The following is a 22,795-nucleotide window of genomic DNA, read 5'->3' as shown; positions in this document are numbered from 1 at the left end:
CAGCAGCTCCCTCTGTCCATGTCTCCATCTCTACCTCCATCTCTGGTGTCGCTGCTTCTCTGTATAGGGTCCCACATTCCACTTCTGCTTGTCTCCCTTGATCATCCTAGGGTTTTCTGTTCCTGGACTGTAAGATTAACTATTCCCTCCTTTTTGTTACAAAACTTCTACCTTTACAGTTGTGACAGTTGCAATTAGTCAGTCATGATAACAATTACTATTGAATCATAAGAATCTTGTCCCATTTAGACAAGATGAAAACTATTCACTGGGGATTCTACCTTCCCCTGTTGTTGTTGTTGTTGTTGTTAGGTGCCGTCAAGTTGATACTGATTCATAGCGACCTTATGCACAACGGAACAAAACACTGCCCGAATCTGGGCCAACCTCACTATCATTGCACACTCTGAAACTAAACTCCTTCTTGAAAACTTGTAAGCCAGGCACTTTGTGCCTTTATAGCCCCCCGCATTTTAGTTAGCAAATGTTTAAGTTGCCCATCCCTATCTACCCTGTATAAAGAGGGAATATGATTGATACTTGATGTAAAGACTTCTTCCCTTTCAGTTGGTATTTTGAGCTACTACACCCATAAGTGTAGGTCAAGTTCATCAAACTGTAGCAATTTACACTTGTTTCCTTTATCAAAAAACTTCATTATTATTTTTTTTAATCTTCCTCTAGTTGAGTTCTGATCATCAAGCCATCGAGGCTAGGTCACATGCGTTTTTAAGTACAAGGATGTACCACTTAGCATCCATGATACGTTCTGTGAAATAGACGCTATGTGACTTGGATGGTGTGTGAACACCGCATTGAAAGCTCCTGGGAGCCTGTTTCTGATGGTCCTTGTCACCGCTGCTGTTTCTTGAGCTATTGCTGGAGTCTGGAGAATGGGCAGAGGCTCAGAGGGTGACGGTGGGAGCTGAGCTAGGGGAAGAAAGCAGAGAGGGAAGAGAATATACCCACCCACTGTTCAGCCCACCTGAGCAGCAGAAGCAGGCTGGGTCCAGCAGCTCCCCATCACTCCCACCCACCTGCTGCTGGACAAAACTCAAGAGCCCACACTCAGAGCCATGTCCTCTGTCTTGCCTGCCTGTATCCCATCTGTGGTCCAGTGCTACAAAACCATTACTCATTGTCACTAAGTTTCATAGTAACCCTACATGTTGTTGTTGTTAAGTGTCATTGAGCTGGTTCTGATCCATAGTGACTCTGTATATGGGTTCTGAGGAACAGCTGGTGAGCATGAACTGCTGACCTTGCAGTTCAACTGACTTTGCAGTCCAGTGCATTAACCCACAGCGCCATACAGGACTCCATGACCCTACATCAGGGTTTACAAAGCTGGAAATCTTTATGGGAGCAGACAGCCTTATCTTTCTCCCATGGAACCATGGGTGGGCTTGAACTGCCAGTTTTGTGGTTAGCAGTCTAGTGCTTATCCTGCATGCTACCACGTACTCCTTAAAACCACGTATAGTGAGTGGGTTTGAAGCATGGACCTTGGGGCTAGCAATCCAGTACTTATCCTACAGTGCCACACCAGGACTCCATTTAAAAACATTAGGAAGAATAATCAACAAAAAGGGAGTTGTTTTCCCTTCAGCCCTGTGTAACCCATGGACTTACAAAGGGGTTTCAAAAAATTCGTGGAAAAATCGAATGAGAAATAATGGAATTTTTCCATGAATTTTTTGAAGCCTCCTCTTATATCATCTACCGACATTCTCAGCTTCTCAGATTTCTTGAGAAGCTGCTATTCCAGCTGTAGTATGTGTTATGCCTGACGGGGCTTTGTGGACCTGAAGAAATGGGCTTCACCCTACCAATCCTCCACCAGAGTCCACACAGTACATATGTGTCCCATGTAATTGTATCAGGATTCATATCACCCAAAAAAATAGTTTCCCTTGATTACAGTATGTCTTTCCTTACTGAAAACACATGGTAACAACAAAAAATTCAAAGCAGAAAACAATTCAGTCTTGAAAGGATTAAAAAAAAAAAAAAAACCTCCTATGGGACCATGCGCATACATGCAGTCAGACATTGCCTGAACAAACATTAAGCCACACATACCTGTATTATTTCAAGATAAAAAACATTTGTGGAGATCTGCAAAGGGCTCACCAACAAACATCATATAAGAAATGAATGAAATTATTTCCAACTGCCTTTGGTATTAGTAGAGTGGGGTGCTGCTCTACCAGATCTCCAAAAATGTGGAAAGAGTTTTGGAATTGGATAATGAGCACAGGCCAGAATAGTAAAAGCCTAAATTGTTTAGAAGAGACTGTTGGAATTCTGGATGTCAAAGGCAATTCTGGTGAGAGCTCAGAAGGAAGTGAGAACTGGAATACTGGAGATGGCACAGATGGTGAGAGGCAGCAGAACCAGGAGACCAATAAGACACCACGCAAGCTGATCCATGGAGCAGAGTTGAGCACCTTCATGTAGGCATCTTTATGGTAGAGTGGGGTGCCTTTGGGCTCTTGTTGGTGAAGTTAGGATCTCTGACCCATGGAGTGAGAAAGCTGAGTGCCTTCTGCTCAAGATTTACTGGTAGAGTGGGTGCCTCTGGACACTTATCCGTAGAGCTCAAGAGCTTCATGACACTCACTTGAGCAGAACAGAGACCAGGCTGACCTCTTCTAGAGATCAAGGAGCATGGGCAACCGAGTTGCCTTAGTCTCAAAAGGTAAGGCCATGACCTCTGGGTACTCAAAGGGTAGAACCATGGTCTCCAGGGTTTCTAAGGGTGGAACCACAGTTTCTTAAGTTTCAAGAAGTTGGCTTCTTCACCAAATTGGTTCCAGAGTGTGGAGCTGCCTTTAAGATGGGGCCTCTGCCCAAACTTGAGGGGACAGGACTGCCATGCCCAAGGGGGCAGAAGAATGGGACCTACTGGGGTTGAAAGGGTGAGGTCACAGCTCAGATGGACTAAGAGAACGGGGCTGCCTGAAGCCAAGGGAGCAGAGTGGCCATTCCAGTGAGCCTGGAAGACAGAGCTCATGCCCAGGGTTGAGGGAGTTCTAGCCAGGATCCAGACAGAATGCATGGCCAACACTCAGAGTGTGGAGGAAAGGGCCATTGTTTAGATGGTCTCAGAGAACAAAGGATTATTTTCAAGCCTTGAGAGCTAATGTAAAATGTTCTACTTGGGTTTCAACTTGCTTGGTGCCTGTTGTCTTATTCTTTCTCTTCAACTGCTCCTATGTGTGATGGAAAGGTCTACCTTGTAGCTTGTTCCACCATTGTACTTTGGAAGAAGATAACTTGCATTCTAGATCTACAGAGGAAGAGAGATTTTTGCCCCAGGTTGGAGTTTGGACTTGGAAGGCTATTGGGATGATATGATGGGGTCAAAGTGTTTTGCATTTGGCAAGGGCATGCATCTTGGGGAGCCAAAGGGTAGAATGTCATGGATTGAATTTTGTCCTCCCAAAGTATGGTTAGCTTGATTGGACAAAGAGCTCTGGTAGCATAGTGGTTACGAATAGAGCTGCAAACTGTAAGGTCAGCAGTTCGAAACTACCAACTACCAGCTGTGGGAGAAAGATGAGGCTTTCTGTTTCTGTAAAGATTTTGTTGTGTTGCTGTTCGGTGCTCCTCTAATCATAACAGTGAACCACAGCCCACTCCTGCACCATCCTCACAAACACTGGTACATCTGAGCCTATTGCAGCTCCCACTGTGTCAATCCATCTCACTGAGGAGGTCTTCCTCGTTTCCACTGACCCTCCATTTTACCAAGCACAATGTCTTTCTCCAGGGTCTAGTTCCCACTGAACATATGTCAAAAGTATGAGAAACAAAATCAGCATCCTGTCTTCTAAGGAGCAGTCAGGCTGTACTTTTTCCAACACAGATTTGTCTGTTCTTCTGGCAGTCAGTCCATGGTGCTTTCAATATTCTTCTCCAACACCATAATTCAAATGCATCAATTCTTTTAAGGTTTTCTTTATTCCCCGTCCAACTTTCACATGCATATGAGGTGATTGAAAATAGCATGACTTGGGTCAAGTGCATCTTAGTCCTCATACTGACATCTTTGCTTTTGAACACTTTAAAGAGGTCTTGTGCAGCAGATTGTCCTAATACAATAAGACATTTGATTTCTTGACTGCTGCTTCCGTGAGTGTTGATTGTAGATCTGAGCAAAATGAAGTCTTTGACAACTTCAATCTTTCCACCATCTATCATGATGTTATTTATCATTAAGTGTACCATTTCATTTCCGACAACTTCCAATTTTCCTAGATTCATGCTTCATATAGTCCAAGTTCAAATTATTAATGGATGTTTGCAGCTGTTTCTTCCCATTCTAAGTTGTGCCGCATCAGCAAATGAAGGTCCTTCAATTCGTATCATGATGGTCGACTTTGAGGAAGCAGTTCTTCCCCAATCATGTATTGAGTGCTTTCCAACCTGAGGGGCTCGTCTTCCGGTATTATATCTGACAATGTTCCACTGCTATTCATAAGGTTTTCCGTGGCTAACCATTCAGAAGTAGTTCACCTCTCCTTCTTAGTCTGTCTTCACCTGGAAGCTCAGCTGAAACCTGTCTACTATGGGTGATGCTGCTGGTATTCAGAATACCAGTTGCATAGTTTCCAGCACCACAGCAACACACAAGTCACCACAGTATGACTTCACTGACAGAGGAGCAGTGACTATAAAGACTTACAGCCTTGAAAACCCAATCCAGGGTCGCTCTGAGTTGGAGCAGATGGAGCATCACCTAACAATTTTCAAATATAAATTTTTGTGTTCACTTCCAAATTTGAAAGTAAATTTTACTTTATAAATTTTACTTACATTATAAATTTATTTTCAATTACTCAAAAACAATTTTGGAAGTGATATAATCTTATAACAAAGTAAAATGAAACAGCAACAAGCAAGTGGAAAATAGGAACTTGCAGAAGATAAACAGAAAAGTGTTTATGAATTCCTAAAGACAATTCCAAAATGAACGTCCTTTGTAAAATGTAATGAATCAGAGATTTCTGTTTAATGCTCAATTTAAATGGATGCAAATCATTATACTAGTTCTGCTAGTGCTTAGATTACTGGTGGTGGTGGTGGTGTGTCATGGAGTCGGTTCCGACTCATAGCGACCCTGCATAGGGTTTCCGAGGCTGTAAATCTTTATTGGAGCAGAAAGCCTCATCTTTCTCCCATGGAAGAGTTGGTAGTTTTGAACTGCTGACCTTGAGGTTAGCAACCCCACTTGTAACCACTCTGTTACTAGAACTCCTTAGACAATGTGCCAGACTGCAAAGCCATTTGAACTACAAGGTTGGTGGTTCAAGCTCACCAGTCGCTGCTTGGAAACCCTATACAGAGTTGCTATAGGTCAGAACCAACTCGATGACACTTAACAACAACAATACAAATAAAGGCATCCTGGTGTGATGCTGCTGGTTAATGCACTGGACTGCAAAGTCTGTCTGAACCACAAGGTTGGTGGTTCAAGCTCACCAGCTGCTCCTAGGAAACCCTATACAGGGTCACTATGGGTTGGAGCTGACTCGACAGCACATAACAACAACATACAAATAAAACAATTTGTTTCAAATGCTCAAGTGCTGCATCCATTCCTTGTTGTAGTAAAAAAATTAATAATGGTGTAGAAGATGAAACTATTTTAGAATTTTAAATTGTCACATATGTCAACTCTACAAATAATAGAAATGCAAGTCTGGCTCTGTGGAATACTTTTTTTCTAATGATGTAAATTATTGGATTGAAAGAAATCCATATGATTGTCAACATTATTATGGACCATTTGAAAATTTGTGTTGAGGGTTTCTGAGTGATAAAGTAAGTTCTGTAGCCAGAATCTCTTTCTAGGGTACAAAGCTAATGGTGAGAATGGCAGTCAGCGTCCTTTATCAGTCAGCTCTCTATATTGTTTTGTTTGTAAGCTACCGAGCCTAAATCCTTTAATTCTTGATTTGCTACAGATGAATTTAGTGGTTGTGCAACTTGAATATGATTGATAAACATGGAAATCATTCAATTCAAAGAGATTGTATGTTGTCATTTTTAAACCAAAGACATGGGTTTTGCTTAACTCATGAACTGAAAATATAAATTAATGAAGACCATCAATACCAGAAAGCTGTTTTGTTACATGTTGTTGCTATCATTATAACAATTACTAAATGTAGACTCCATTTTTGAGGAATAAATGAGGTGTTTGGGTCTGCACAAAATTGAAATTTTGGGGTTTGCTTGAACGTGTTGCTTAGTCTTATCTGATTTTAGTAGGTCACATCTCAAAATATGTTAACACAGGAAAGGGCAACCCACAGTATATGTCTAAAACAACATATAAAGAATCGGTAATCTTAGTAAGTGGTAAGGTTTGTAAAATTATTTTCTGTTAAATAAGTATTTTCATACAATGAGCTGCCCACACACTTACTCTTGTAGGATGTAGTGTATGGGGGCAGTTGATCTCCCCCTTCCTGTCAGTTATTCTGCATATTTATGCAGCCTCTACTCACTGATAAAAAATTCTTAAAACACATTTAGGCAATAATCAAGTAATAAAATTGTTTCTAATACATGTTAGGAAGGGTATGTTACAGTAACGAGTGCTATCCAGGAATGTTACACTGAGATTCTAAATGCCTTAGAAAAGATTTCTGAAAACCAGACACAAAAAAGGAGATACCAAAAGAGAAGCTGAAAACATGTCAACAAAATGTAAACACTAGAGTATGCATTTATGTTAGCTATGTTGCTGTTGTTAAATGCCGTCGAGTCGGTTCCGACCCATAGCGACCCTGTACAGGGTTTCCGAGGGTGTAAATCTTTACGGGAATAGAAAGCCTCATTTTTCTCCCGTGGAGCGGCTGGTAGTTTCGAACCGCTGACCTTAAGGTTCGCAGCCCGATTCGTAGCCACTACGCTACCAGAGCTTATGGAATAATATACTACAGCATTTTCATTGCACCAGTCAAGCTCTCCAGAATTCAGAAGTAAATTTAAAGACATGCACAGATCTCTACCAGTCATTAAGAAGGTATTTAGATAATTTGTGAGAAGATTTTGAAAACACAACATACAAACCAAATACTACCAAATACTGATTATCAAGCCATTTGATAATCACAGAAGCATTAGAAAGAAATGACAGCTGTGTTCCAGAAGTATCCCACAGTGCCAGAGATCAGTTTCATGGAAACATATTCCATCATCATTCTATATACTTGAATCTTGTATGAAGCGAAAGGTGAAAATATATGAAGTTCTTTCAAATACATTTTTCTTCTTAAACACTAGTGAGGAATACATGGAGGCACTGGAGACAGAGTGTGGGCTTAGCCTGATTACTGAAGTACAAGCTTTTGTGGAGAACTGTGATATTTTCATTCTTACATGAGAACTAAGTTTACAGATTCAGGAATGACTAATTTTACTCATGTAGACAGGTATGATTCCCTGTCTACATGAGTAAAATACAATTTATATTTCCCAGTGCTGAAATTGCTCTCCTCATATTCCTAACTGTAATGATCACAAACTTCACAGCAGAATGCTCTTTTCATCCCTAAAGAGACTGAAAGACCTTCATCACACAATGAGGATTCAAGAAAGACTTTATTCATTACTCTTAGTCTGTACAGAAGTAGATAATGTTCGGCAGCTTAATTGTGACAAAATCATGGTAAAATTGTAAGTGCAAAGAATAGAAAGAAATGTTTTCAATGATAACATGTTAGAGATGTTGTTGCTAGGAGCCATCAAGTCGGTACCAACTCATAGCGACCCTATGCACAGCAGAACGAAACACTGCCTGATCCTAGGCCAACCTCACAATTGTAGCCATACTTGAGCCCACTGATGCTGCCACTTTGCCAATCCATCTTGCTGGGGGTCTTCCTCCTTTTCTCTGACCACCCCCACCTTACCAAACATGAGATTCATGTATTAATAAAATATAGGAATTTGTCGTAACATTTGTTTTCTGATGATTACATTTTCTTTTCTGGCATCTTTTTATTTATAAATACATAGTTTATTATGAAACAAGGATCAAAACTGAAGTATGAGCCTTTTAAAGCAAAACTGGTGAGAGCCCCTTTCTCATTGTGGGAAATCAACAGAATTTTACACTGATTGTCTAAACAACTAAGTTCACTGGCTCATTTTCCTTGTTACAGAATATGGAATAATCTTTTTGTAGAAAATGTGACATATAATAATAAAAGTTTTAGTACCCCACCTACATATTTTATTATACAGTTCCTTTTATCCCACTTTTGCATTCAATTGCTAATGTTATGTTGTTCTTGTTAAGTTGGTTCTGACCCATAGTAACCCTGTACAGTGTTTCCGAGGAATGGCTGGTGAGCTTGAACTGCTGACCTTGATGTTCAAGCCGACGTTGTAGTCCACTGCATTAACCCATAGCACCACATTACTCATTTAAAAAGAAGTTATATCATATTACTCATTTAAAAAGTTATATCACATTACTCATTTAAAAAGAATATAGAATTCATATATCCTGTTCGAATGTGTAAGTAAACTGCGGAGGATCACTACAGATAAGTGTTTAGGGCCTCAACACAGGATCTAAGTATGATTTGATTTGATTTAAAAATCCGATAATAACCCTTTGGTAAAGCAGGTCTTAACTTTTAATTCCTTGGGAATAGGTGATTAAATGGTGATGGTGTGCGGTGGAGTCCAGTCTGACTCCTAGTGACCCTGCACAGAGTTTCCGAGGCTGTCAGTCTTTATGGGAGCAGAAAACCTCATCTTTCTCCTGCAGAAGGGTTGGTAGTTTTGAACTGCTGACCATGAGGTTCACAGCCCGACTCGCAACCACTACGCTATCAGAATTCCTAAGGTGATCAGTAACTGACAGAGCTATTTATTCCAAGCCCTCCTTCTGGTAAAAATGTCCTCTATCCTGATCATTTAAATTCTAAATTACTTCCAGATGAGGGTTTAAAAGTACCCTGCGATTAAATCTCCACCAAATTGCGTTTCTGTGGGAACCGGAGCTGACTCCCGAGGGCAACTTACAGGTTTTTGAAAGGCTGAGACTCTGGACAGGGCTGGAAATACGACTTGGGGCCCTGGAAGCTTGATCTGCAGTGACTCAGCCTCAGGGCCTATGGACCCTGGACGCTAGCCCAGAGCTGAACATTCAACTGGAAGTGCGTTAGGAGGAGAGGGCTGAGAAAAAGTCCTGAACCCCATCACTCTTCCTCATCTACCCTTATTAGACCAAAGAGGCAGCGGGGAGGGAGCGAGTGTGTCTGTCTATGTCAGGGAGAGGGTGCATGACAAATGTTTGATTTAAGTGTTGGCTTTAAGAAAAGGTACTTCTCTGCAGAGGTGGCCTGACTTCTCAGTGTTGAGAAGTGTTGCAGACCACCTGCTGTCCAGGAGGCAGGGCTGGCCTCCAAGTTTTGCTTGACTGAGCCAGGGCAGGGGTGGGGGGCAGAGGGTCTGCAACAGAACAAGGAGGGTGCCTACATGGTGAGCAGGCCAGCACTCAGCAGCAGAAGAGCAGAGGGGGCCAAAGTTGACTCCAAAGCTCTCAAAATACAACCCAAAAATTTCCAGCTGAAAGTTTCAGGTTTGTACTCCTTACTCCCAACGCTGTACAAAGGTCTCTTCTTCCCCATCCTACTTTAGGAAACTCCCTCTGAGACTGGAGGTGAGGAAAAGGAACACTTTTATTAGGAATGCCACCTGCTATGAGTTGGAATGGTGTCCTGCTGTGGCACTGTCGGTTGATGCGCTGGGCTGCAAAGTCGGTTTGAACCGAACAATTGGTGGTTCAAGCTCACTAGCCTCTCCTTGGAAACCCTATACAGGGTTGCTATGGGTCAGAACTGACTTAATGGATTTTAAAAACAAAAATGTGAGTTGAAATGGAGTTTACTCAACTGCAGCAAGTTTAGTTGTCTAGGTTTGGGGTTTGGCTAAAGGATTCTTGGAGGAGCAATGGTTAAGAGTTTGACTGCTAACTGTCAGGTCAGCAGTTCAAAACCACCAGCTAGTCCATGGGAGAAAGACTTAGCAGCCTGCTTTTGTAATGATTATAGTGTGGCACTGCAGGATAAGCACTGGATCACAAAGTCTGTTTGAACCACAATGTTGGCAGTGCAAACCCACCAACCAATCCTCGGAAATCCCTTTCAAGGTCTCTCTGAGTTGGAACCAATGCGAAGGCACTTACCAACAAACAAATGGCCTTGGAAGCCATGGAAGCAGTTCTACCCAGTCCTAAAGGGTCACAATGAGTCTTAACTGACTCCATGGCACTGTTGTTGTTAGGGGCTGGCAAGTTGGTACCAACTCATAGCAACCTTATGCACAACAGAATGAAGTACTGCCTGGTCCTGCGTGCATCTCACAATTATTACAAAGCTTGAAGCTTGAGCTCATTGATGCTGCCACTGTGCCAGTCCATCTCGTTAGGGGTCACCCTTTTTGTTCCTGACCCTCCACTTTACCTAGCGTGATGTGCTTCTCCAGGGACTGGTCCCCATCGATAATATGTCTGAAATATGAGAGACGAAGTCTGGTCATCCTGGCTTCTAAGGAGCATTCTGGCTGTACCTTCTCCAACATAGTTTGTTTGTTTTTTTGGCAGTCCATGATATTTTTAATATTCTTCTATAAAACCATAACTCAAATACATCAGTTCTTCTACAGTCTTTTTTTATTCATGGTCCAAGTTTCACATGCATAGGAAGTTATTGAAAATACCATGGCTTGAGTCAGGCATGCCTTAATCCTAAAATTTACAACTTTGCTATTTAATACTTTAAAGAGGTCTTGTGCAGTAGATTTGTCTAATGCAATATGTCATTTGATTTCTTGACTATTGTTTCCATGAGTGTTGATGATCCGAGTTATTTATTGATCCAATGGTGAGGACTTTTTTTTTCTTCTCTTTATATTGAGGTACAACCCATACCGAAAGTTGTGGTCTTTGATCTTCATCAGTAAGCATTTTAAGTCCTCTTTGCTTTTAGCAAGCACGGTTGTATCATCTGCATATCGCAGGTTGTTAATGAGTCTTCCTATAATCCTGATGCTACGTTTATCTTCATATAATCCAGTTTCTCAAATTATTTGCTCAGCATGCAAATTGAATAAATATGGTGCAAGAATAAAACCCTGGAATGCAACTTTCCTCATTTTAAACCATTCAGGGTTCCCTTGTCTTGTTCGAACAAATGCCTCTTGGTCTTGTACAGACAGGTTCCTCATGAGTATAATTAAGTGTTCCAGAATTCGTCACAATGTTATCCATAACTTGTCATGATCCACACAATTGAAAGCCTTTGCATCATCAATTAAACACAGGTAAACATCTTTCTGGTATTCTCTGCTTTCAGTCAAGAGGCATCAGACATCAGCAATAATATCCCTTGTTCTCTGTCCTCAACTGAATTCTGCTTGAGCCTCTGGCAGACCCCTGTCAATGTACTCTTGCAGCTAAGTTTGAGTTATCTTTAGCAAAATTTTACTTGCTGTGATATTGTTTGATGATTGAACTTAACAACAACATCTCATTGGCTCTTGTGAAGATTAAATGAGAAGTTAGGCACTTGATCTACTAACCACTCAATAAAGGAGCTCTGGTAGTGTAGTGGTTATAAATCAGGCTGCCAACCTCAAGGTCAGCAGTTTGAAACTACCAGTGGTTCCACAGGAGAAAGATGAGGTATTCTGCTCCCGTAAAGATTAACAGCCTCAGAAACCCTGTGCAGGGTCACTATGAGTAGGAACCGATTCCACGGTACTTAACAACAGCAATCACTCAATAAATTGAAACTTTAATGAACCATAAGAATAATAGTAGAAACCAAACAAAAATATCTAGATGGTCACAACAAAGCAAGGTGAACTCAGTCCTATTTAGCAACAAGAGTATGATATCTGTGTTGTTGCCAAAAATCTAGAGGGGTGCCAGAATCAGAGAGAGCTAGCTATCATGGGAAAGGGAGGGGACAGACATCAAGGACCACTAACCTTGAAGCAAAAATTTCTGTGACTGATCTGGATGGCCCTCTCTAATCCCCAACTTTTCTGTTCTCAGAGTTTTAATGGGGTACACTGAGTGCCGGACTTCAACATAGATAGGACAAGTGTGACCCCAAATAAGGGCTGGAGGGCAACACTAGGATGGAGGGCAAAGGAGGGAGGCTGGCTTACACCGCATACGGATGACAGTGCCTGTGCTTTGTCCCTGTCACCTGTCAGCTGGGAATTCTGCATCCATCAGTGCAGTGGAATACGGCCAACCCAAAGTGAAGAACCTACATGAGACCAGCCCTGCCTTCTGTCAGGACCAGTGTGTCTCAGGGGCGTGTATGTTTACTAGTTTATTGTCCTCATTTGGAGTCCTGGTGTGGTGCTGTAGGATAAGAACTGGACTACAAGTTGGGTTTGAATCGCCAGGTCGGCGGTTCAAATTCACTAGACACTCCTTAGAAACCCTATATAAGGTTGCTATAAGTTGGAGCTGACTCAACAGCATTTAACAACAACGACATTGTCCTCATTAATAATAAAGATGAATGAACACTGAAATATATATGTTGTTGTTGTTAAGTGCCGTCGAGTTTGTTCCGATCCATGGAGACCCTGTATAGGGTTTCCAAGAAGTGACTGGTGAGCTTGAACTACCAACCTTGCAGTTCAAACCGACTTTGCAGTCTAGTGCATTAACACACAATGCCACACCAGGACGCCAATATACAAATGTATATGGATTTATATATAGTGATATAAGGAGCTCTGGTAACATAGTAGCTATGAGTCGAGCTGCTAGCCTCAGGTCAGCAGTTCAAAATTACCAGCTGTTCCGCAGGAGAAAGATGAGGCTTTCTGCTCCTGTAAAGATTTATAGCGGCAGAAACCCTAGGAAGGGTCGCTAGGAGCTGGAACCAACTCCACAGTACATCACCACCATCACCACCACAGTGACATAATTCAGAAAACAGTAAAAAGATGAAAGTAAATGAGTGCTCAAGGGTTTACTAAATGTGTATCTACCTCAATGTATATTCAGATATACAAACAATATATATATGAATATGCATATATATGAATGTACATGTTCATCTATTTATATCCATATATGGAAACTCTGTGTTCTGAAGCATTTCAAACATGCATTAAAGCAGCATAATGAAGCCCATGCATTCATGACCTGCCTTCAGCAAGTGGCGTGGTTTGTGAAAGTCCCAATTATAGCAGCGTAACTTTTCACATCAGTCTTAGTCACCAAGTGCTGCGTAACAGAACGACCAGAAATGGACGGTTTTAACAAACAGAAGTGTGTTTCCTCATAGTTTAGGAGGCTAGGTGCCTGGCTTCAGGTGCTGGCTCTAGAAGAGGGCATTCTTTCTCTGTGTGCTCTGGGGGAAGGCCCTTGTCTTTTCAGCTTCTGTTTCCTGGTCCCTTGGAGATCTCCAAGTGGCTTGGCATCTCTCTTCCCCCATCTCTGCTTGCTTAATCGCCTCCTTTTATATTTTATAAGAGATTGGCACACCCTACCACTCCTGCCTCATTAGCATAACAAAGACAATCCATAAACAAATGGGATTATAACCACAGACATAAACTCAAACCAAACCCATCACCACTGAGGTTCTTCTGATTCACAGTGATCAGAAGCCAAGAGATTAGGATTTACAACACCTTTCTTAGGGACAAAATTCAGTCCATAACTTCCCAATATGTCAAGAATTCCACATGCAAATGTGTTAAATCTGATATTCAACTACCTGAAATGATTCCCCATCTCATTACTCAACTGCCTTGAGTGCATAACTGGAGGAAGTAAGACGTAAGTTCATGACCGTGACCCAGTATCTACAGGAGGCTGACGCAGTGCCTGAAACATAAAAGGTGGTCCATGTCCACTAAAAGACGGAGGGATAAGAGCAGAACAAGGGCTCGTGGTCATTAAACAGTATGTGCTAGGCACTGGTCCACATGCTCTACTTACATTATCTCACAGAACTCTCATGCCAAGACAGTGATAGGTGTCCTATCTTTACCCCTGTCTTACAAACAAGAAACTCTGGCACAAAGAGGTTAAGCCATTTGCCCAATTTCACACAGTTATTTAGAGACAGAGCAAGACATTACCCTGAAGCTGTCTGGCTTCCGATTCATATTTACTAATTTCCTATACATCATGTTTTATTTAGTTGGTTCAGAGAATTTGTGTCAGAATTGAGGTCTGACCTGCAATAAACAGGATGGGTTTCATCTCAACTTTTGACCATGGGTGCTGTGGGCCTGTTGGTATGGGAGCCTTTTCCTGGAACAGGACAGGACATCATGGGGGGAATGAAGGTGGGACACTAGGTGGCTAATGTCATGTGCCCTCACTTCCGTTTCCTGTTCTCTTAGCACCTGTTTCTTCAAAAATAAAAACAGCTGTATGATCCACTTATACCTAGCTGGAGAGGTTTATAAATTGGTATATTTTTCTCAACTAATTTGGGAATCTGGAAAATAGGTGTCAAAAGTCTTCATAGTCCCTTGACTCAGCAACAAATTCCTAATTCCCTTGATCCAGCAATGAATTCCATCAACAGAATTTATGCAAAAGAAGCAATCTGACAACCTTCTAAAGGTAATTGTACAAAGATATGCATCTCCATGTGTTTAGAAATCATTTAAATTCCCATCAACAAAGGACTAGGTCATTGTATAGTGAACTACTTAGCACCCAGTAAGTAACATGATGCATGAAAAGCTATTCTCAGTTTAGTGTTAAGTATCAAAAATAGGGGCCCCTAGGAGGTCAAAAGAGAGGTCAGGCCAGGTCTACTTGTTAAGGTTTCTACTCCCACATTAAAAAAAAAAATTTTTTTTAATCAAGAAATGTCAGAAAGTGTATATAGAAACATGACATATTTTTAATATCTATAAAGGAGCTCTGGTAGTATAGTGGTTACGAATCAGGCTGCTAACCTTAAGGTCGGCAGTTTGAAACTACCAGCTGTTCCGCAGGAGAAAGATGAGGCTTTCTGCTCCAGTAAAGATTTACAGCCTTGGAAGCCCTGTGCAGGTTTGCTATGAGTCGGAACTGACTCCACAGTACTTAACAACAACAACAACATGTAGAAGCACTAAACAATCACAAAAATAATATAGGGTGCATTTGAATTATGGTGTTGGAGAAGAATATTAAAAGTACTATGGACTACCAGAGAACAAACAAATCTATGTTGGAAGAAACATAGCTACAATGCTTCTTAGAGGCCAGATGGCAAGACACAGTCTCAAATATTTGGGACATATTATTAGGAGGGACTAGTCCTGAAAAGGACATCACCTTGGAGGGTCAGCGAAAAAGAGGAAGACTCTGAACGAGATGGACGGGCACAGTGGCAGCAGCAATGGCGTCAAGTAGAACAATTGTGAGGGGGACACAGGCCACAGCAGTGTTTTGTTCTGTTGTGCATAGGCTCACGCTGAGTCAGAACCGACTCAAGGGCACCACCACCATCAACAGTATAGAAAAAGTTATGTTTTTGGTTGTTTTTAATGCTTTATTGTGGATTATGTGATAGTTTACATGGGAGAATATTAGCTTTACATTCATCCTATTGTATATCCTTTCATTGCCATGGTTACAATCCCCTCCGTGCATCATCAATCAACCAACCTCTCCCTCTTTGGAAGAAGTTACCATTTTAAACCTGACTCACACAACTATAGAACTTCCTTTGGAGAAGTTGTGAGGTGCTGTCGAGTGAATTCTGACTCACAGCGACAGAATGGAACACTGTTAGGTCCTGGACCGTCCTCACAATTGTCATGTTTCAGACCATTATTGCTGCGAATGTGTCAATCAAGAAGGATTTACTTCTCCAGGGATTGGTCCCTCTTGGTAACATGCTCACAGTGAGACAAGGTCTCACCATCTTTGTATCTATGGAGCATTCTGGCTGTACTGCTTTCTTCTAAGACAAATTTCTTCATTCTTCACTAGATATCCAAATTGGAGGACATTCTCGAATAAGTACCCCTCCTGGTTCTCCCAGTGCCAGGATTTAGGTGTGAACCTACATTTGGAAATAATAAATGCTTTGTATGTAAAGATGAAGAAAATAGGAAAATATCTACCAAATATTGACAAATGCCCACTCCTGCCACTCACTGTGTGAGGGGAAGCTGGGGGATTACACAGGGGTTTTGAACACTCTTGACTTGTTATTGTCTCCTTTTCCTACCATGAGAGTTACAGAGAGTAAGAAAAGAAAGAAAGAAAGGGAGCGGGAAGGAAGTGAGAAGAAGAAAAACAAAAAAAGAAAAAATGGATACTTTAGCTCTCAGTCTTTTGGGGGTGGGGGAGATGAGAATTGGCAGGTGGGGAAGTTGGGAGCCTCTGGGTAATTTGAGATGGGAGGCACCAGACTCCGGACTGTTTAAAGGTCATGGGGCATGGGGCTCCCATCCTGTCCTCATAGGACCCTGTGGTAACCGGTGCGCCCAGCAAGTCTGCTTGTGTCCAAATACAGCAGAGCACACAGCTCTGGCTTCTGGGGGGAAGAGAGGTCCTGGGACTACGCGGAACAGACACACTCTGACACCTCAGGGCCACATTAATTTGGCAGGTCCTCCCAGGGCAGTACTGTTGATTCTCCAACACTACATCTTTGGGATTAAAGATAACCTTGGGGTCAGTTTGGCTCAGAGCTTCAAAAGGGTTCATTTCAGTTCAAACTCCTGCTAAGAGTTTACATTTCCATCCTATATACACTGAATCAGAATCTACATTTTAACAAGGTCCCCAAATGATTCTTACAGATCTTGTTTAAAATGTTGATTCTGATTCATTATATTGATTGGAAATGCAAAGTCAGCAGGGAGTTGAACCCCTGGGAGTCACAGAGAGGTCTGGCTGTGATTAGAACTCATTACTCCTCCCACAAATGCCATTGATCAGATTAGCTGTTTATCTGACCCTGAGGACAGTGGGCGGGGCAGGCCTGAATGACGACTTCAGGAGATCTATTAGGAGGTTGACTGTGGGGAGAGGGTCTTAGAGAACAAAGACACCTCACGCCACAGTTTTTCCATCCCACTATGAAAGGAGCTCTGGTAGCGTAGTGGTTACGAATCGAATTTGGCTGTGAACTACCCAGTTCGAAACTACCCAGCTGTTCTTCGGGAGAAAAACGACGCTTTCTGCTCCAGATTCTGGTAGCGTAGTGGTTACGAGTCTCGGACTGCCAAACTCAAGGTCAGCAGTTCGAAACTACCAGCGGTCCCGCGGGAGAAAGATGAAGCGTTCTGCTCCCATGAAGATTTACAGCCTCAGAAACCCTGTGCAGGGTCACTATGAGTCAGAACCGACACCACGGCACATAACAACAACAACAACATGAAAGATCATCCCACTTCACAGCCTATTGGGAAGAAAGTGCTGGAACTATGGATCCTACATTTCCAAAACCCATTGCCCTCCATTCTGACTCAGTGACGACCCTATAGGACTGCTCCACAGGGTTTCTGAGGTTGTACGTCTTTATGGAAGCAGATTGCCACATATTTCTTCCCCAGAGTGGCAGGTGGGTTTGAACCGCTAAGCTTTCACTTAGCAGTTCAACACACCATCCACTGCACCACCAGGGTTCCTTGGATCCTCCATTGGGGATGGCAACAGAGAGCCATCTGCAAGTGGTTTAACAATGTTGCCTGGAGCACTTTGTTGAGAAACACTGCATGATTGATTATTGATGACTGCTGGTGGTACTAGTTTGGGGCATGATAAGACAAGTGTTTCAAGTGTTTACCATACCTACCTAGTACCCACCTGGAACCCCACAATGGGGTGATGATGGGAATGTCCCTGAGGGGTAGGAGGCCAAGGTACAGACCACAAAACCACACACTTTTTGCTTTGATAGCAAGAGCTGCCCAGAAAGCCTGCTGCCTCCAGAAGATGACGCAGAACTAATTTAGATAACATCCCCACCTGGAGAATGAAACCACCACCTTCATCTGATGCCCACATTGAGGTCCGTGAGATAACTGTGGGGAAATGGTTCCAAAGAGAGGTGTCACATACATCCATGAAAGTTATCTGGGCTTAGCAGCTACATCCCTTCTGTGGTCACTGATGTTTTCCAGAGTCTGCAGAGAAGGAATAGGATCTACAAGATGTATGGAGGACATTCCAAAGGTTTGAAGCACAGGAGCGCTTGGGTGCTAGAAGAAGTATTCCATGTACTTGTGGAGGTTACCACCCCCATCCCTTCAGAATTTCTGGCAGGCTGGATAAGGAGGAAGAATTAGTATTTGGTGAATGGGATGGCTCCCATAGCTCCAGAACTTAAGAGTCCTTGTAGGAAGGCTGAGTAGCAATGAGTGTGGCTTAGCATTCACCCCCACCCCCGTGTCCCCTCGTCCAATACACAATACACAAATTAATACACAGCTTCCTGTTGCCTGACTGTGTGGTCCGGGCCCACTCTGATTCCCAGCACTCCTTCAGGACCAGGGCTTCCTGCTACTCAATAGACTTCTCTTGCTCTCCCAATACGCCAGTCACAGGCTTATTCTAAACATTGCTTTTCTGAAGCCATATTCACTATCTCAAGGAGCTTTGGTAGCCTAGTGGTTACGAATTGGGCTGCTAACCCCAAAAGTCAGCAGTTCGAAACTACCAACTGTTCCACGGGAGAAAGACGAGGCTTTTTACTCCTGTAAAGATTTATAGCCTCGGAAACCCTATGCAGGGTCGCTATGAGTGGGAACTGACTCCACGGCACATAACCACTGCCACCATTCACTACCTCACTCCCTGAACAGGTACTTTTAACTCTTTTCTTGTTGTAAAATGAAACCATCAAGTCAGAACTCCCTCATCGTTCCTCTTTGCCTCTAAAATATGTCTCTATGGTCATCTGTTCTACCCTTCTACCACTGTGAAAGACATGTCCATCCTTTCCAAGGAGGTCCATCCCACCCATCTGCCTGTCCCAGAATGTCAATCTCTCTCTTTCTCCAGGGATTCTACCCTGCTTGGGAGCACTCTACTAACCTGCTGAACCATTCCCTTACACCTGGGGTTTTCTGATGCCACTGTCCCATACCTCCCTATACCAAATATGGCATTGTTTCTAGCTTAGGTTGGTGGCTTGATTGATTTATTTGCAAAAGCTGTTTTCACCTTCCAGCCCCACCCACTCTTACTCTGCCTTTGAACCACAATACAAAGGGCTCCCTTTCACTGAAGCCTTCAGCTCTGGGTGCCCTGGAGTCTTGTCCCTCCAGCCCACAGATTGCTCACCTGCCTTTCCACATGATTCTCATGCCCCTCATGACCTCAGATGCCCAGGTGCTCCCTGAATTCTGAGTATGACTCACCTCTGAATCCACAGTGCTGTGAAGCCTGGGAATTCCTGTCACTCAAAACTGGGGGGCCTCAGGCTGTCACAAGGCCCCTGTTTCTTATGTCAAATGTCAATAATAAAAATACCTACCTCACAGGGCTATTGTAAACACTAAATGAAAATAACCCACGTAAAGACCTTAGCATACAGCTGTTGATGGTCGGTGCCATCAACAGAAACCCTACACACAATAGAAGGAGCTCTGGTAGCGTAGAGGTTACGAATCGGGCTGCAAATCACAAGGTCAGCAGTTCAAAACTACTAGCGGAAGAAAGATGAGGTGTTCTGCTCCCGTAAAGATTTACAGCCTCGGAAACCCTATACAGGGTCACTATGAGTCAGAACTGACTCCACGGCACATAGCCACGACCATGCCAAACAGAATGATAAAAACACTGTCTAGTCCTGCACAATTCTCATAATCATTGTTACATTTGAACCCATTGTTGCTGTTATTGTGCCGATTCAGCTCATTGGGGTCTTCCTCTTTTTCGCTGACCCTCCACTTTACCAAGCATAATGTCCTTCTCCAGGGACTGGCCTTCTTGATAACATATCTGAAGTATTAGAGACAAAGTCTCACCATCCTGGATTCTAAGAAACACTATGGCTGTACTTCTTCAACACCAGAATTGTTTGTTTTTCTGGCAGTCCATGGTACTTTCAATATTCTTCTCCAAACCATAACTCAAATGCATCAGTTCTTCTATGATCTTCCTTATTCACTGTCCAAACATTCACACACATATGATGCTACTGGAAATACCATGACTTGGATCAGGCATACCTTAGTCCTCAGACGTAAAGCTTTGATTTTGAACACTTTAAAGAGGTCTTGTGCTACAGATCTGCCTAATGCAATACATCATTGGATTCCTTGACTACTGCTTCCATGAGTGTTGATTGTGGACCCAAGCAAAATGAAGCCTTTGACAACTTCAATCTTTCCTCCTTTATCATGATGTTATTTACTGGTCCAGTGGTGAGGACTTTTGCCTTCTTTACACTGAGCATAGTGCTAGACACATATTAAGTGCTCAGTTATAAATAGATAGATAACTGCCAATGAGCCAATTCCAACTCATGGTGACCTTATGTTCAGTCCTACACCATCCTCACCTGGGGCAACATTGAGATTCTTATGCCAGTCCATCTCCCAGAGGAGCTGCTTTGCTCTTCACCAAACACAGTGTTCTCCTCTGATACATGTCCAAGCAAGTGAATCAGATCATGTTCTGTTGTGGTCCATAAGGTCTTCTTCATTGGCTAATTTTTGGAAGTCAGTCACCTTTCTTCCTAGCCTTAGAATGGAAGCTCCTCTGAAATATGTCTAAATTAGATGGCTCTCATGGTATTTGAAATACCAATGGCCTTTTTTTCAGCATCACAGCAACATACAAGTCACCACAGAACTACAGACTGAAAGATGGGTAGTGATTACATGAGTTCTGACTCATAGTGACCCTTGGATTAGCACTGGGCTGGTTGCTAACCACAAGGTTGGTGGTTCAAACCCATCAGCTGCTCCTAGGAAACCCTATACAAGGTCACTATGAGTCAAAACTGACTTGATGGCAGTTAACAACAACAATAGTGTTGATAAGGCTGTAAATCTTTACGGGAGCATGAAGCAGATGGTGGATTAGAACTGCTAACCTTGTGGTTAGCAGCCCAACACATAACCCACTATTTAACCATGGCTCCTTTATTGTTGTTGTTGTTGTTGTTAAGTACTGTTGAGTTGGTTCCAACTAATAATGATCCTGTATATGGTTTCGGAGGAGCGGCTGGTGGGTTTGAATCAACAACTTTGCGGTTAACAATCCAGTGCATATTCTACAGTACCACACAGGAAGGAGCTCATTTGAGTGTTGGCAATAGAAAATAATTATGAATAATCCTAAAGACCGAACACATCTTCCCATAGCTTATGAGCAGTTCAGTACCTCATTAGCTCCATTGGTGGACATGGCTCTGTTTTTAAACAAGCTTTCTCTTATTTATTTGGCAGGCACTGATACAGCACATAGCATGTACTAGGTACCCTCTTTAGTGCTTAAAATTCTTTTAAGTCATTCAACCCTCGTGACAACACTCTGAGGTATCCCTATTTTAAAGAAGAGCAAGCTAAGGCACAGAGACGTGAAGTAACTTGCCCTAGGTCACAGAATGGGTAAGTGCTGGTCAGGGCTTGAACCTAAGCAGTCTTACTACAGAATTCTGGTTTTTAACAACATGCACAGCTTCCTGTTATAACTTTGGGCTAATTTTTTTTTTTTTTTTTTTTAAAGATAAATTCTTTCCTGCTTGTGGGAGTGCGCTGAAGTAACCCAGAGCAGTCCCCACACTGATTTCATTAAGGCCCAGACACTGCATCTTGTTTATCTTTGTTTTCTCATTTATTCATTTTTTAAAATTACTATGGAATGCCTGGTACGTGACAAACAATATCGTGCGCTGAGTCCCCACAGAGACAAGACAAGCCGGGGCTCCGCTCAAGCAACATTGTGCATGTCTTACAGCAGCAGCTGACAGAATTTGGTATACAGTAGGAGCTCAACAGAACTCGGAGGAATAGTTCATTTTGTCTACCGCAGAAAAGCCCGGAATCCTTGGTGGTCCCAGGGGATTAAGGTTCCACACAAAGCTTCACTAGAGGGCGCTGTTCAGTAGCACTGACCTCAGGACTCAATTATGTACAAGAAGGAAGCTTTCCAGGGCAGTGTTGGGATTGTTCAAGGAATCCTAGAGGGTTTTAGAGCTGGAATGAATTACTCATATTTTACTAGAAAGGGCGTGACTTTCCTGGTGGCTTTCCTCCAAACAAGCAATGGGACCAAGTCCCTTGACTCTGTCCAATACGCTGGTGGCCACAGCTGACTGATGGGACCCTGGGGAGATTTCACTGAACTTCCCAGCGCTGGTACCTTGCCTCCATGCCTGCTCTGAGGCCGCCACCACCACCCACACCCCACCCCTAAAGTCTTTTTTCTTTTTCTGTTTTTTATTCGTACTTCTTACATTCCATGTTCCAATTTTTTTGTGAGGAGGGAAAGGAAGTGGGTACGAGTAACGGTTAGGGTTAGGACTATGGCGGGGTCTAGGCTAGCTCTAGGACTTTGTTTAGTGTTGTTGTTAAGTGCTGTTGAGTTGTTTCCCACCCATAGCGACCCTGCATAGGGTTTCTGAGGAGCAGCTGGTGGCCTTTGAACTTCTGACCTTGTAGTTCAAACTGACTTTGCAGTCCAGCACATTAACCCACATCAGGACTCCTTATTTAGTGTTGTTGTTGTTGTCAGGTGCCATCGAGTTGGAACCGACTCATAGCGACTCCATGCACAGCAGAACGAAACAATGTTCGATCCTGGGCCAACCTCACC

The sequence above is a fragment of the Chrysochloris asiatica genome, unplaced genomic scaffold (genome assembly GCF_000296735.1).
Source record: "Chrysochloris asiatica unplaced genomic scaffold, ChrAsi1.0 scaffold00004, whole genome shotgun sequence".
Lineage (NCBI taxonomy): Eukaryota > Metazoa > Chordata > Mammalia > Afrosoricida > Chrysochloridae > Chrysochloris > Chrysochloris asiatica.
Note: the sequence above shows the minus strand (reverse complement) of the source record.